The sequence below is a fragment of the Mytilus edulis genome, chromosome 3 (genome assembly GCF_963676685.1).
Source record: "Mytilus edulis chromosome 3, xbMytEdul2.2, whole genome shotgun sequence".
In the NCBI taxonomy this organism is placed as follows: domain Eukaryota; kingdom Metazoa; phylum Mollusca; class Bivalvia; order Mytilida; family Mytilidae; genus Mytilus; species Mytilus edulis.
Genome location: NC_092346.1, coordinates 53,124,917 through 53,142,080, shown reverse-complemented (window position 1 = coordinate 53,142,080; position 17,164 = coordinate 53,124,917). Strand labels below are relative to the sequence as shown.

Below are 17,164 nucleotides of genomic sequence, written 5' to 3'. Positions count from 1 at the left end.
CTGCAACATCTACTTCAAAAATGTCATTGCCATCTTGTAAACAAACAATTCTCATTCCCATGGGAAACAACTGTGATCCTGCATCTTCTCGAGTTGTTCCCTTATTCATATCATGCGGCTGACTTCTTACGAATGACGAAAAGAAGTAAGAAGTATCCTTTAACTTCACTTTCCGGTATATAGATGATGTTCACTTAAAGAATATTCCAAAATTTGGAGACTATGTTGAACGCACCTATCCAATCGAACTTGAGATAAAGTATACAGCAGGCATTGCGGTCATAAAACTTTCGAGCACAATATTTGAACTCAGACTCAAGAATCAACCAATCAAAATGCTGGATTTTATGTTTCGAGTATAATTTTTGTGCTCGGAGCACTGAGCAAAGTTTTATGACTTCAACCCTAGGTACAGGTACAGGTACAGGTGACTGAAATGTATAAATTGGCGAGGAGGGTCGGTTGAAAAACAAACATTTACGATAAAATAAATGATTTTAGCTCCCCAATTATGAACTTTTCATTTTTATGTGGCAACATTCCAGCAGTGCCTGCATACGGAGGTTATATCTCCAAGATGTATGATATTCCAGGGCTTGTATTTCTTGAAAGTTGTTGTTCACAAGGAAACTATTGAACCAAGAATTCCAAGTGGTGAAGTTGAAATTAACCCGTCCTAATTTTTACGGGCGCCATCATGAGTTGGTTGACCGTTGTGAAAAATCTGTTTCACAAATGAAAACGGATATGTTCCAATTGTCGTTATTACGGTTCCGTCCCCTTTCCCCAAATGGTACCTATCCAATTATATTTAGTATAGGATTTGTACTAACATGAGCAACACGACAGGTTCCACGTGTACCGTAGGATCTAAAGCCTCTGAGATCACCCCAACTTTTTTGTGGGGTTTGTCTTGCTATGTCTTTAGTTTTTTGTGTTCTGTTTTGTGAACTGTTTGACCTTTTCTTTTTTTAGCTATTTACATACTTAATTTCAATAAGATAGCAACTAGGAATTGAATTATCTAAAGTTAATATATTTAGCCAAATGTGTCTGTCTGTCCTCTCCGTCTAAAGATATCTGTTCCGATTTTTTGTTCTTAATGACTGAGATAACATTTCTCATTGATTATCACACGGAAAAATACTTTTTTAAATGTATTGTGATAAATTATTTTATGTCCAAGTACAGTTTGTACATTGTTTATATCTAGCAGGTTTTTACAAGGCAATGTTATTATTTTATCATTTTTCATTGAGGAGGGTCGTTTGCAAAACGGCTGCTTTTGCTTCTTCAATATGCAGTGTTCCATAACAATCATAACTTATATAGTTTACCTTTCCATGTTCAAAATTTTGTAAAATCTTCCTTAACCCTGGTTAGGAAATTAATTATAATCGAGATCCGAAGTAGGAAGGACTATTATATAGCAATCAGTTTATCATGAATAAACAAATCAGATGTCAAGTAGACAGTTACAAAAAGAGATTAAGATAATATTCATGACCCTACTTCTTGTAACAGATAATTGCAAAGATTGGTGAAGAAATACTTAAAAATCAACATTTAAGAAAAGAAAAAAGATAGATTTCAGAGACGATGCCTTATTTAGATATTTACAAATAGTTAAGGCCTTGTGTTTTTTTATAAGACTTGTACGACCCTTAAAAAATTAATATTTTAGTCGTTTTATTGATAGAAACCTGTTCTGTTGACTTATAGTTCAAACTTCTTTTCCAATCGAAAGTAATTATGGAGGAAAAATAATGATAGCAATGCTATGGTTCAGAGGTACGATTCGGACGCTAGAGGTTTACACAGGGTTGTATTCCTTATCTTTATATTTAATTTAGTTAATACTTTATCGCGAAAGTATTTAATATATACTGTATGTAATATCCGATACACAAACTTTTTTGTTGGCGTCTTTGTTAGATTTATTTGCATGTTTGCTTGATTGTTTTAGTCAGTTGTGTTTTATTTTTATTTGTTTACACACTTGTGTTCATTCGTCGGTTTTTATATCTTAAAATACAAATATAACCGTCTGAACTGTAACTTTACTAATGGTGCCATATTCCGATGGTGACATTTTAGCTGAATATGGATTCGCATGGTGATTGATGCGTCTTGCTCCTTTTTGGCGTTTTTTTACCTTTCTTCTTTACTTATGATTGACATTTGAGATTTGAAATTGGTAAACTGTTGACGTTTAAGATTTATGATAACTGATGTCGCTTCGTATCACTATCAAGACAATGTATAAAGAATAGATTTTTTTTAGAAAAGAAGCTTGTCATCAATATTCTTTGTTATTGTTTTAATCTTATTGTCCGTCAAAACGCTTCTATCGGATAAAGAACCGACCGCTATGACAAACAAATAATCTTTGAATAAGTTCTGTGTTTCAGGTTTCTTATAAAATGAGACTGAAGGGAGAAAACGAGCTTTTTTGTCATATTTTATTTATACGGATCTTGTCTGTACACCAGCTTTGATTATTTGTAATATCTTCACTTATTCTTACAACATTTGTATAAACTTCAAGATTATAAAAAAACCGGTTTTTTTCTAAAGTGAACATTGATTGGTTAAATATTTCTCAGTCATGTCCTGTTTTTGAATTTGTTTGTTAGCTTTTTGGTCATGAATGTTTGTCTCTAATATTTAATTAACTGTGCATTTGTATTCAGATATCGCAGATCAAATTTATTCGTTCATTGTTTAATCATACGTTTTTTGATTGAGTTAAGTCTGCCAATTGATATTTTATCGTATGTTTTTCTTTGTTGTGATGTTATGCTATTGTTTCAGAAAAAGGGAGAAGGTTTGGATCCATTAAAACGTTTAATCCCGCTGCAAATGTTTGCACCTGTCCTAAGTCAGGAATCTAATGTACAGTAGTTGTCGTTTGTTTATGTAATATATACGTGTTTCTCGTTTCTCGTTTTGTTTATATAGATTAGACCGTTGGTTTTCCCGTTTGAATGGTTTTACACTAGTAATTTTGGGGCCCTTTATAGATTGTTGTTCGGTGTGAGCTAAGGCTCCGTGTTGAAGGCCGTACTTTAACCTATAATGGTTTACTTTTTAAATTGTTATTTGTATGGAGAGTTGTCTCATTGGCACTCACACCACATCTTCCTATATCTATACACCTGTGATACAACTGGTATCGTCGAAATCACAGCTGATGCCGCTTTACCATTATAAACAATTTTGACGGTTTCTTATAGGAATTATTCGCAATAATTCCAGAGAAGTCGTCATTAATGAATTGGAGTTACATAGTTTGTAATATTTACCTTTACAAGTCTTGTTGTCACTGCCTAATATATACCCTTTGTCACAAAAACATGTGTAGGAACCAACTGTGTTTGTACAGTGATGATTGCAACCGCCATTATTTGATAAACATTCGTTTATTTCTACAACAAAACAAAAGCTATTTTAGTTTTTATATTAGCTGGACGCACCAAGTACACGACACCGAGAAGACAATGAATTGGCGACAAAATTACCAATTTATTTACAGACAAAACTTAACAGTCCACTAAGACACTGGTATTAAAGAGATAATCGTAACTGCAATTACGATTATCCCAATATGGCGACGGTAGATATAGGTAAAATCTTTACACTCATTTTTCTTAAATGTAGCATGTTTTTGTCAATAGTTACTCAGCTGCAAGGTTTATCTATACCATTTCATCATATTTGAATCGTAACGGTGCACTGGAATTGTCTAAGCGCTTTGAAAATAGCCGTTGAAAAATTCGGGATGATAATCGTAACTCGGAAAAAAGATAATCGTAATTATGGTATTTAAAAATAAAAAAGATAATCGTAACTGGAAACTGTTTTATTGATATTGACACTAAAAACGTATATCTGATAGCATATTATGAAATTATGGCGATGAATTATTTACGAAACGTCCCAACATCTTATGACATTTCTTTTTATGCATATATGATTAATTGTTCTTATGAAAACAGCTACATACTAGTATATTATAAAATTGGAAGGGTGAACAAGCTTAAAGAAATTTGGAAATGGGAAAACACGAACTTTGTTAATATACAGAAATTTATTGAACTAGGTATGCCACAAAATATGTGAATGAACGATGGAAATTATGATACATGACAATAATTGTCAGGCGACACGCATGTGTCACCTTACATCAGATTTCTGATTACGACAGTAAACAAAAAATAATTTATCCTGAAGTAAATAGTAAATATAGTTAATATTGTTTAAATTATTTTATTGTATGTGGTTATATGTGCTTTTTCTGCCCCCGGGAAGCTACTGCTGATTTAATTCTAGAACATACCCTATTATGCCATAACGAAGTAGGAAAGACATTTAGTATTCGTCAAAAACCGTTTGACGAGAAATTAGTGGCTACAGTTTTCATGTCACTTCGATCATTTTTCATAGATGATATCACAACTTAAAAGTTATGATGAACAAGAGATAACTTTGAAAAGTGTTTTACAGTGTCATTTCTTTTATAGCTGACTATGCGGTATGGGCTTTGTTCATTGTTGAAGACCGTACGGTGACCTATATTTGTTAATTTCTGAGTCATGTTGGTCTCTTATGGAAAGTTGTCTCATTGGCAAACATACCACATCTTCTTATTCATATTAGCTACTTCATGACTGTCACTGAAATTTCAGTATCTCAGATATAAACTATAAACAACACAAATTCAATTTTGAATTATGATAATATGACATCCTTAAAACATTTAATGCTATATAAGACTAGAGAATGTTTGGCCCTAAATGGGATTCTTTGTGTATTATGAAATTAAGTAACGTGGAGTTCATTGACAAACATGGATTTGTGTTCTTTTATAGTTTGGCCAAAAGCCCGAAAATCAAAAAATAAAATTGATGTAGCTTTAAATTTTTTTACAAGAAATACTTATTCAAAGAATGACTGCAAAGATGAGAATAAAATGACGCATATTCCGCAAAATTAGAAACAAACTTATTAAAAATTCATAAATACTCGGTATATGAAAAGTATGCTGCATTGTGGCACCGTTAAAGTCCACAATTCCTCTAAAGTCCACAACACCGCTAAAGTCCACAACAATTTTCCGCTAAAGTCCACAACGCCGCTTAAGTCCACAAAATTTCCGCTAAAGTCCACAAAATGACCTCCGCTAAAGTCCACAAGAAAACACCGTTAAAGTCCGCAACAACAAGTACCGCTAAAGTCCACAAAAAAGCACCGTTAAAGTCCAAACATATTTTTTTTCATTATCAAAAGACAATTTTCTGTTTTTACACCCGATATTATAGATCTAATTAAAAGCACGAACTTTTGTTCTTAGAAAGTATTTCTTGTCAGCATAAATTCTATTTTGATGAATGGAAAAATTATAGTATTTGCTTTATCGATTTTTATGCGATTTTCTATCAATCAAACAGACAACATTTCTGAAAAGTTATCTAACTATTATACTCTTTTTATTCTTTAGTAAATATTTGTTCATCCACAAGAAACTCCAACATAGCGTTCTCTTTATGTATATGCTGGAGACATAATTTGGAGCCTATATTTGATATTTAAATTTCCTTTGTAATATCTATAAAATATAAGTAAGATTTCCATTCAGTGTCTGTTAGGTTCCACAGCAGCCAAAACGGTCCGTAAATCTCAAAAATAGACTTGGATCCATCATGTTCTTTTTTTAAATCAAAATAATGATAAAGAATACCACACATTCATGCATTTTGTGGTGCTCAGCAGATTTCCATCACTCTTTGGTTTGCATATAAAAAAGAAGATATGGTAATGGTATGATTGCCAATGAGACAACTGTCCACAAGAGACCAAAATGACACAGACATTATAAACAACTGTTTGTTTTGTTTTCAAAAAGGAAAATGAATTTGTTCCAGAATGAAATGCATGGAAGATATTGTAGAGAAAAATATTGAAGGTACTAAACAAGGAACATTTTTGTATTTGCATACTTGCCATATAATTAGTACTTTTCTATTAAATGAAAACATAAATTAGCCTTTCCTAATTTTCATGCATTTTTCTGAAGCACAAAATATTTGTTTTAAAATCTATAAAAATCTTTGTAATTAAACCAGTTCCGACTGTGATAATCTACATGTTTGGCCCTTTGATGTAATTTATCAATATACATATTTGTGTTTTTTTTTTCGTCTGTCAAATGCTTCGTAAGACTATAGGTAAGGCTAATAAAAACAAAAAATAAAAGTAACAATAAACAAAAGTAACAATAAACAAAAGTAACAAAAAACAAAAGTGACAATAAACAATAAACTGGTAACTATTCTAGATCCTTTACCATCCACACTGTTTAAAGAAACGTCCTAAAATACATGGGAATTTGATCAAAACATTTGAATTTAATTTTTAAAATCATATATCAGTATAAAATAGAAAAAAGTGAATCCAAAGGAAAAATATGGACGGCTGAATTTATTGATAAGAACTAAATCATCAGCGTATAATAGATATGATATATCATTATCATTTAACTTGGGTGGTTCACATGTTGAGTCAAAAATAGATGGTAAATCATTAATATATAAAGAAAATAATGTAGGGCTTAAAATACACCCTTGTTTTACCCCAACTGAGGAATTAAAAAATCAGTGATACCTTCCGAGATCTTTACCAAGTACAAAACCTCTTTATACATATCTTTCATTATACTAAAAAAAAAGGACCATCTATGTTGTAATAAGACAATTTGTAAAAGAGGGCATCTCTATTAATAGTATCAAATGCCTTCCTGAAATCAATGAAACAGGCATATATCTTTTTTGACATATGAAAATGTGGTATACGTGACTTTCATTTTGAGCAATGAATTGAAAGGATTGCACTTTTGGAATATGGGATATAGCTAATCCATCCTTTTTCTCATCAATTAGAGATATATAGGTAAATTTATCCTAGATATTAACCTGTAAGTTTCTTCATTTATTTTTATATACGTTCATATCATCGTTTAACTGGGCATTTACATTTTTAACACACAAAATACCATTGAAATGCTGAAAGACACATTTATTATGTTTCAGTTACTATTATCATATAAAGAAAATTACGATTATCAAAGAAGAAAAATGCCATAGAGTTACGATTATCATCACGAATTTTTCAACGGCTATTTTCACAGCTCTTAGACAATTCCAGTGCACCGTTACGATTCAAATATGATGTAATGGTATAGATAAACCTTGCAGCTGAGTAACTATTGACAAAAACGTGCTACATTTAAGAAAAACGAGTGTAAAGATTTTACCTATATCTACCGTCGCCATATTGGGATAATCGTAATTGCAGTTACTAATATCTCTTTAATACCAGTGTAAGAGATATGTATAAGCGTACTAGAACACTTGCACCAATATGTAACCAATATACGGACTAAATAAGTTAAACCGACGAATATATCGACCAGGTGTTGTTAGCCAATGCAGTTTAGTCAATAATGCATTGACCTGTAATTCAGTGGTTGTCGTTTGTTGCTGTATATCATATTTGTATTTCATTTTTTACATAAATCAGACCGTAAGTTTCCTCGTTTGAATTGTTATTACTGTTTTCATTTCGGGGTCTTTTGACTGACTATGCGGTGTGAGTTTTGCTCATCGTTGAAGAATTTACGATGATTTATAGTTGTTAATATTCATCAAAGGTACCAGGCTTATAATTTAATACGCCAGACGCGCGTTTCGTCTACATAAGACTCATCAGTGATGCTCAGTTCAAAATAATTAGAAAGCCAAACAAGTACAAAGTTAGCGAGCATTGGGGACCTAAAATGCCAAAAAGTTGTGCCAAATACGTGTCACCATGACAAAAAAAAAAAGATACGCTACCTTGTTAAACTGACGAATAATTGGGGAAGTTGATGTCACTCTATCATTTAAAAATGGCAGTTCAATACATGTTAATTGTGGATTTGATGATAAATTTTAGCCGATACAATTGGGGGTTGTAAAACGATTGCATTCGAGTATACCAGTATGGTTACCAGATCTTTGCAATTAGTTAGCTTAAAAATATATAAAATCAATTGCCTCAAACCGTAATATTTTATGACAGCGAGCATTATTAGGACCATTATACATTAACAATAAATTTGCAGTCGATATCTTAAGTTAAAAAGAAGATAATACATTTTTAATACATATTTTTAGTTGCATCAATTTTCATTTGACTTTATTGTTAAGAATATGAGAAAAAAAGAGAAAAAACAGACCCAAACAACTACAGTTATAAAGGGAACAATACCAATCAAAAATTAGCCTTACCATTACAAACTGGACTTGAAAATCCTAGCCTACAAGAACAGTAGTTGGGTGACGTGCATGTCCCTCCATTTGGGCAACTTGTTGATCCATGACAAACAGCTGAAAATTGAACGATGTAGGAAGAAATGAATAATTTGCATTTATCTGTCTTGTTATTTAAGAAATTCCTGCATAGTAAACAAAATGATTCAGTTTGTTATTAGTGATGAGACGGTTAAATCTTTTTTTTCTTCATGAATACGAAATTTCAAATAAAACGTTACGACGACTATGGTTGTTCTGTAAAATTTAGAACCAAGATCTTTTTTGTATGAAGTCGTGAAGACTCTATTCACCACACTTAGTTTAACCCTTTAGTCGCTCAATTAACATATATGTCCCTTGTCGGCAGACTGCGCTACGTGTCCTTCGTTTCAAAATCAAACCACGTTCACTCAACTTGACGTAATCTCTGGAGGCATAAAATCTTTGCTACATATATCCTCTGTCGATGTTAAGTGCCATTTTCAACGAGTTAAAATTGTGAATAACCTTCTTTTTTTTTTTTTTTAAATTATCTCATTACTGTTTTTTTATCTAGCTAACTATACATCTGTTGTTTAAAAAACCATCTTATTACTGTTTGTTAATGCTGTTAATCATTTTCAAACTACACCTCTTTGTGCTATCTAACCATAAAATTATTGTTGACATTTTTTTTTTAACTATTTACCCTGTGTACATGATTGTCCCGTGTATCCATCGCAGCATTTCGTTTTCTTGCACCTCTGGTAATATGAATTCTGTTTTTGTCTAAGGAAAGTCATAAACTTAAATTATGTATGCATTGACCTTATTTTAACATTTTTGTATCATTCATCAGTGAGTAATCGATAAGCTAAATTCAAAGGACATGATCGAATTCTTTCTATGAAAATGTTTTACTTGGAACTACGTGTTGAAAGGTGCATACAATGTGTGAATTGTATGAAGTCCTTATAATCTGAAACTGCATGCAGCTGTCAAACGTTTGTTTTTAAGAATAATTACATTTAAAATGTTCTGAGGGATCCAAAAATAAAAATCAATATGTCATATAATTGAGCAGACACTGTAATCTTTACTTTGAAATTTAAAGCTGTACTTAATTCATGTTAGAATGGACTGAAATATAAAGATTATACATTAAAGAAAATGCTGATAATATGTATTAAATAAAACAGATATAATATTTAAAGGATATAAAGAAGAGCAGCCTAGTATATAATTCGACTCGACAGTATATTGTATTTAATTTCATAAACGGTGACAGATCACCAAAGGACAACTGAAAAGTAGAATGTCTGTTGGCTTATTTTGCAATTCTTATGTTATAGTAGAATATAAATGTGCATATCACTATTTTCGATTGTGAAATACATATGAAATAAAACATTTTATATAAAGGTTCTAGATGACTCTCCATCCAAGTCACAATTTGTAAAAGAAACACCAAAGGTCAAAGTAAGGTATTCAACACGGAGCCTTGTCTCACAGCGAACAGATAGCTATAAAGGGCCCCAAAATATGACTAGTGTAAAACCATTTAAACGGAAAAAAACAACTACTGAACATCAGGTTCCTGACTAAGGACAGGTGCAATAAATGCAGCGGGTTTAAACGTTTAAATAGGTACCAACCTTCACCATTACCCGATACAATAGTGTAACATCTCAACATAGTAGGACATACTATAAAATATCATTTGAAATAGCTTAACTCATTCAAAAGACATGTAAACACAAGTGGACATACACTGAACGAATAAATTTGATCTTTTACACAATGTAAAAACAAAATCAATAGAATAAGGGGCGAATAAATAAAGTCAACAGTAGTATACAGCTGTGAAATATTAAATAATTACAGAAAGTATAACCTTGAACAAATAACCCTGCCGCCAAACAGACAATTGCTCACAGATGAAAGAAAATAATTTTGTTGTAAGGTGGAGAACGGAAATATTTTTTACAAAATTAAAAATGTTGGTGTTCATAGTACGAGAAACAGAAGTGAAAATTTATAGTCATACTAAACACTTATCAAAGCTGGTATATATTAAAAATAGAGAAACATTAGATGACAAAAAAACATTACAATTGTATAAACAGATCAAATTAACATGAAAGTACGATTTGAGAATACTCGCAGTTACCGAAAGCTAGTTTAAAGCCAAAATCAATTAATAAAAAAAAAAATCATGCATCAAAGACTTAATTAAATCAACTAAAACACAGAAATTTAGTATTTTAACGTCATGGACAGTCAAAGAATACATGACTTGTGCAATGACAACAATAAAAGTATCGACAGGATATAGGAGTAAACCTCTATATAGAAACATTGAACGTGGATGTGTATTTATACATCCCGCTTGTAAAAGAGGGACGAAAGATACCAAAGGGACAGTCAAACTCATAAATCTAAAACAAACTGACAACGCCATGGCCAAAAATAAAAAAGACAAACAGAAAAACAATAGTACACACGACACAACATAGAAAACTAAAGAATAAACAACACGAACCCCAATATACACAATTAATTATTTTTTAATTTGTTGATGATAGAATCGATATTAGTTCCAATGTAAACTATATTTAAAGATCTAATTACAACATTTGTGAGATAACCTTTACTAATAACTTTCTTTAAAGGTTCGAGGAGTTTACACGGTTCACACCACGATTTCCGCGCTTTAAGTACAATATCACCGTAAAATTTAGGATGTGATATACTGTTTTTTACAGGTACGTCCAAATTTACTTATCAAATCTTTCTATCTATGAAAGAATTTAGTTCAAGTTTTAAGTAATTTATGGTAACGAAAAGCCCGACATAATAATTTACCAGTGATGCATGGATTATGTTCGATAACATATATCACATCACCACACAAACGGGCATAACGAACGAGTTGGGATATATAAACACCGTATGATGTAGCCAAAAGATCATCGCCTTTTAAAACAGGAAAATTAACAATAGGGAATGAAAAAGCGTCTCTTTTGTCGTAAATTTGAGTATGGAGTTTCACTAGAAATTGAAATGCCTAAATCTAGAAAAGGACAACTACTGTTGTTTATGTTAGATTTAGTTAAAGTAAGTTGGTTAAATTTCTGTAGTTTATTTAGAGAACTCTGGATTATTTAACGAAACAATATCATCAAGGTAACGGTAGGCATTCTTGAATGCATGTTTTAATTTGTTCTTCATTAATCAACAACCATTATTGAAAATGTTATATATCATAATAGAAAGAATGTAATACGTGCATGCACTTTTGTTTTACAATATAAAAATTAAGATGTGGTATGATTGCCAATGAGACAACTCTCCACAAGAGAACAAAATGACACAGAAATTAACAACTATAGGTCACCGTACGGCCTTCAACAATGAGCAAAGCCCATACTGCATAGTCAGCTATAAAAAGCCCCGAAATGACAATGTAAAACAATTCAAACGAGAAAAACTAACGGCCTTATTTATGTACAAAAAATGAACGGAATACAAATATGTAACACATAAACATATGACAACCACTGAAATACAGGCTCCTGACTTGGGACAGGCAGATACATACATAATGTGGCGGGGATAAACATGTTAGCGGGATCCAAACACTCCCCCTAACCTGGGCCAATGATATAACAGTACAACATAAGATCGAACTATAAAAATCAGTTGAAAAAGGCCTAACTCATCAGATGGACAAAAATACAAGTGGACGTAGCCGGGTACTTGTACATCCCAACAACAAAAAGACACTAGGTACAGATCTGAGAGTACTCGCAGTTAACTGACAGCTAGTTCAAAGCCACTAACAACTAATAAAAAAAATCATGCATCTAAGACTAAATAACACGTTAAAAACAAATATGTATTGCGGTTACTTTGACTCCATCATCATTCTTAAAATTTGCAAGCTACCCATTAGAACTAGACTTGACAAGATTCTTAATTCAAAAGTACTTTACATATTTCAGGTTTTTTGTGAAAAAATTCAAAATAACTCCAGGGCCGAATACTGTTTTATTGAATGACATTCCAAAGATCCTCTAAAAATTAAATTTGCTTATTGAAATTGGATTGTGTAGGAATGATCAATGGGTGATATTTCACATATGTTTATTATTCGGTCCATATTCCAAATCCAAATTGACTATATATACTATAAAACGTTGGTTTACATAAAGAACTATGTGAACAATGCATTTGTGGTGCCAATTTGAAATCCAAAAATTGGCAAATGAACTTGGATTACAATAGAACTAGAAAGACATACACACAGCTTGTCTCAGAAAACATTTGATCGTAAACTTGCACGAATGATACAAGGGTGTGATTCTTAAATGTAGTTGATTCTTAAACAATGTATAATAAGGTTAAAAAAACGTTACTCGATAACATTGACCTCTAATGGTTTACCAAACTTTGATCGAAACTGATTTATAAGTTTTTAAAAGACAATATAAAAAAATATCGTCCAGAAAAATATTATTATAAAGAACACGTCAAATGCATAAGAGGGCCCTCTGTGGCCGAATAGTATAACATGGGAGCTTAACTTCTGTATTGATAGCTTTCAATACTTAGGTCGTGATTTTCAATCCCGTACGTGGCAGTTGTCCTCGATTCCAACCTTATCTGACTATATGTTTATTAGTTTTCCTACCGAATCTCAGTGGTTCTCCTCGGGCACTCTAGCTTCTTCCTCCAATAAAAGCAAACTATCACAATAGTAATGAAAGTGTCGTTAAACACCAATCAACCAATTAATACATTAATCAATCAATTAAATACATAAGATATATATACATGCAACTCTTCCTTTCAATGGAGATGAAATTATATACAAATAACAAGTTACATTGACATTCCGCGCAAAATCTTTTTTTTCAAAACCAATTTGTAACAATTTGGGGAGACATGGACACTTGATGACAATCGATATATGAGTGAGCATTTCTCAAACTTGATGACTAAAACAAAACTTTAATATAATCACATTTTGAAAACAAATTTAAAAGAAGAGACGTGGCATGATTGCCAATGAGACAAAACTCCACCAGAGACCAAATGACATTGGAATTAACAACTATAGGTCTTTATACGATATTCACCAACAGTCAAAACCAATACCACATAGTACGCTATAAAAACATCGAAATGACAAATGTAAAACTATTAAAACGAAAAAAATTTACGGCCTGTTTGAAGTGCAAAACAATGAATGAAAAACAAATATGATATACAGCAACAAACGATAACCAATGAATTACAGGCTTAAGTCAGGCAAATAGAAACTGTACCGAGGTTTAACGTGTTTCCTGTCGGCATATCCGACATAGGGGTGTAAAAGTACAACTTAAGAATAAAGAATAACGTTTGTACAAACTTGTTTGAAACCCATTCAGCAGTATTTGTTTATGTTTCGTTGTAAATGTTTGGCTCTTGTTAATTCTTACAGGGCAAAACGTCATGATGAACACGGAATTATCGGTTAATCATATGACAGGACAAACCATTTAAACCATTGTGGTGACGTCAGCCTATTCATTTACCGTGGATTCTTTTTCTAAATCTGTAGCTGAAATGGACTCACCAGATTATATTCTATTGTTTTCTTTGTGTGCTTAATTTTATTAAGTTTGAATTGACTAATTTACTGATTTCTGTTCACTAATGGAATTATTTTAAAAACTTGCCTTTATTTTTTGTAATTTCCATATGACTTCCCTGGGAATCGAAACCGGGAATTCTGATACGTGTTTCTGATATCAACATATACACGAAACCTCTGGGCTACCAATCGGTTCCGATATATTGTCTTTTTATATATATAAATGAATATATGATATACATCGGTACAATGGAAACACCCGACTTGTACCTTTATATATACATAATAGGCAAATGTATAGTATGAGTTGGTAGCCACGAGGTTTCATGGTTAATATCAATGAGTTAAAGTTAAGAACTTGTCTCTTTAGGTTCTCGAATCTCTGAATTGTCATTGTTGCCCCTATTCCCTTGTTTTTCTGTTTTTGTTCTTGTTTTGCATTTTATTGTGGATATTATGTGTAATAAAAACGAGTTTGGTCGTTTATTATTGGATTATTGTTGGATATTCCACATATTTGTCCATTTTTGTTTTATATAATAGAATTAATATATTTATTAATATGATTATATCTGTTTTATTTTATACTTTTACAAACGTTTATTTGCACAAATTCCTATGCTAGAAAAACGTGATGTGCATAGAATTCGATTCTTGTTAGAAATTTAGGAAACATATTTATTATATGCACTATATATATGTTCTGTGTCGGGTTGTTGTCCCTTTGACACATTCTCCATTTCCATATTTAATTTTAATAGCAATAAGTTCGAATCTATATTTTGTAAAAACAGATAATATGCAGATGCCTGATAATATGAAGATCTTAAAGGACCGACGTTATAATATTTTTTTAAATTTTTTAACCATTTAATTGTGATATTTAATTTATTGAAATGGAGCGTTTGACACGATAGCATGGTTATTGAAACTCACAATACCTTCTAATTAAGAATAGGCGTTAATTTTTAAAAGACATTAACACAAAAGTTTACGTTATAGATACAATGGATAAGCATTGATTCATAAAAAACAAACCATTCGCACTCCGGGCTCATGGTTTCTTTTTCAAGAATCAACGCTTATCCATTGTATATGTTCCAGACCGTATGAGTATTTGGACCGTACGCGTACGGTCTGGACCGTATGCGTACTTTTTCAAAATACGTATACGGTCGGACCGTACGCGTACGGTCTGACTAATATTAAGAAGTTGGCCAAGTTTATTAGATACAAATGTATATACATGTAACAGATCAACATAACTTATATCTCAAATTAATATAAAAAGTTCAATAGTAATTGAAATAAAAACTTAATATTTTAACTATTTAAAAAAAACACGCTTATTTAATCTGTTAATCTCCTGTATTTAGCATGTCAGTAATTCATTAATTGCAGCCCATTATGCTCATTGAAATTGAAGTTATCGGAAGTAAACATAATGTGGGAGGACAATTGTCATAGAATATTTAGGAACTTTACAAAAAAAATGCATATGCAAAGGAACATGCATGAACAAAACATGTTGATGTAAAAAAAAATATGACGTTCGTTGTGGTAGCAAGACTAGTGTCACCTTGGGCCAGAGTAACAAAATAGGATTCAGATATACAATTAAACAAATATTTAATGTCAATTGTTAGCTTATTCACTTCATCCATCTATTTGTAATAATAACGATTTGTATAACTAAAAATAAAGATTTTGATAAATATTTGTTTTTAACCCATTTGATCTCAAATCATGTCTGGTCAGCTGGACCGTACGCGTACGGTCCAAATACTCATATGGTCTTGAACATATCTACATCACTGAATCTATTGAAAATCAGTTTTTATTTGATTTTGATTGTAATAATATATCAATACTTGATTTGTAATAAATGCTAAAATTGCTTACAATGTTATCCCCACAGAGATTATTTACACCCAAATATATGTACAAAAAGTAAGATGTTACCTATATCTTGTACATCTCCCCCATTTCCAAAAGCTGCAGTCTACTGAATACTTTTCTTGTGAATAATAAACTCTTCTACATGGGTAATACACATCGCAATAGCCGGCTTCGGAAAAGCTAAAATCATAACCAAACTATCAAAAAACAACAAAAAAACACTCGCATATAACACGGAAAAGATAATGTTTGTCTTTCAACTTTGACTTTAACTTCCTATACACAGTTGCGGCTTGCCCAAATGAATCTCTTTTAAATTATTGCTATTAATTCAGAAAAGAATTGTTCACATGTATGTCTGTTTCCATTTAAAAAATGTAGATGTTTCCAAAATCTATCGCAGGTAAGTCTTTTAATATAATAACTCTTTATATACTTTATATTCAAAACTATTTGCGAAAAGTTGATGAGATTCGCAAAATAAAATCTCGCAAATTTCAATTTGATAGTAGTATTTGTATATGGACTTTATTTTACCTTTTTACCTTTTTTTTCGATCCTGGTATCTATGGTGAGTTTATTTATGCCTCATTATCTAAAATCGCAATAATGATTCAATAATCGCAATAATAAATGCATGCACAATTTGTTTTAAATATGGTATATCTTTATATGAATGAAAAACATAATAATATGAAACATATAAATGCACAACCCTAAAATATACTGTGAAGAAAAAGTACGTCTGAACATAAAAAGTAATCTTGGAGTAATGTTCTTAGAAGTAAAGATCACAATTATGGCCTTTTAAAAGTGTGCTTTTGACTACATATTATTGAAAACTTTATTAAATGTACTTTTTTCTAATGCATACGAAAAATTTGTATATGCTAATTTTACCTCCTGAAGAAAGAATACCAAACAAGGACTACAAGCGTGAGCAGCTCCATTGTATGTCACATAATTATTTATAAGTAAGTGGTATGACTGTTTTGATTATAAACTATATATAAATAATATTTTCAAAGAGGAAGTCGACCCTTGGAAACGAAAAACTTTTAATACATGTAAATTCTTCCACCCAATCAGTGTTCGACGTATTTTAAAATCTCTTATCGAGATTGAAGTACATTGTATTTGACAACCAATCAAGAATTCGATAGCAGTCTTTAAATTTAAGCTGTTATTTTCTACTTCTTAGTGTTTATCATAGTATATATCGTGATTTTTGATATCTTTGTATTTTATCACTAACCTCTTCAATACAAATGTATTTGTGTGTCAATGTTGTGGA

The 17,164-nt window shown here is 31.5% G+C and overlaps 1 protein-coding gene across 1 annotated transcript in view; it reads right to left on the bottom strand.

Annotated features, from left to right (window-relative positions):
- The window catches only part of LOC139516821 (uncharacterized), a 38,004-nt gene extending 21,970 nt beyond the window's left edge, over positions 1 to 16,034 (bottom strand). The window contains exons 1-4 of the mRNA XM_071307151.1: positions 15,934 to 16,034; positions 9,040 to 9,119; positions 8,328 to 8,426; positions 3,306 to 3,428 (exon numbers count right to left, since the gene is read on the bottom strand). The gene's annotated coding sequence lies outside the window, so the exon portion shown is untranslated. The remainder of the gene's footprint in view (positions 1 to 3,305; positions 3,429 to 8,327; positions 8,427 to 9,039; positions 9,120 to 15,933) is intronic.
- Positions 16,035 to 17,164: the final 1,130 nt, after the last annotated feature.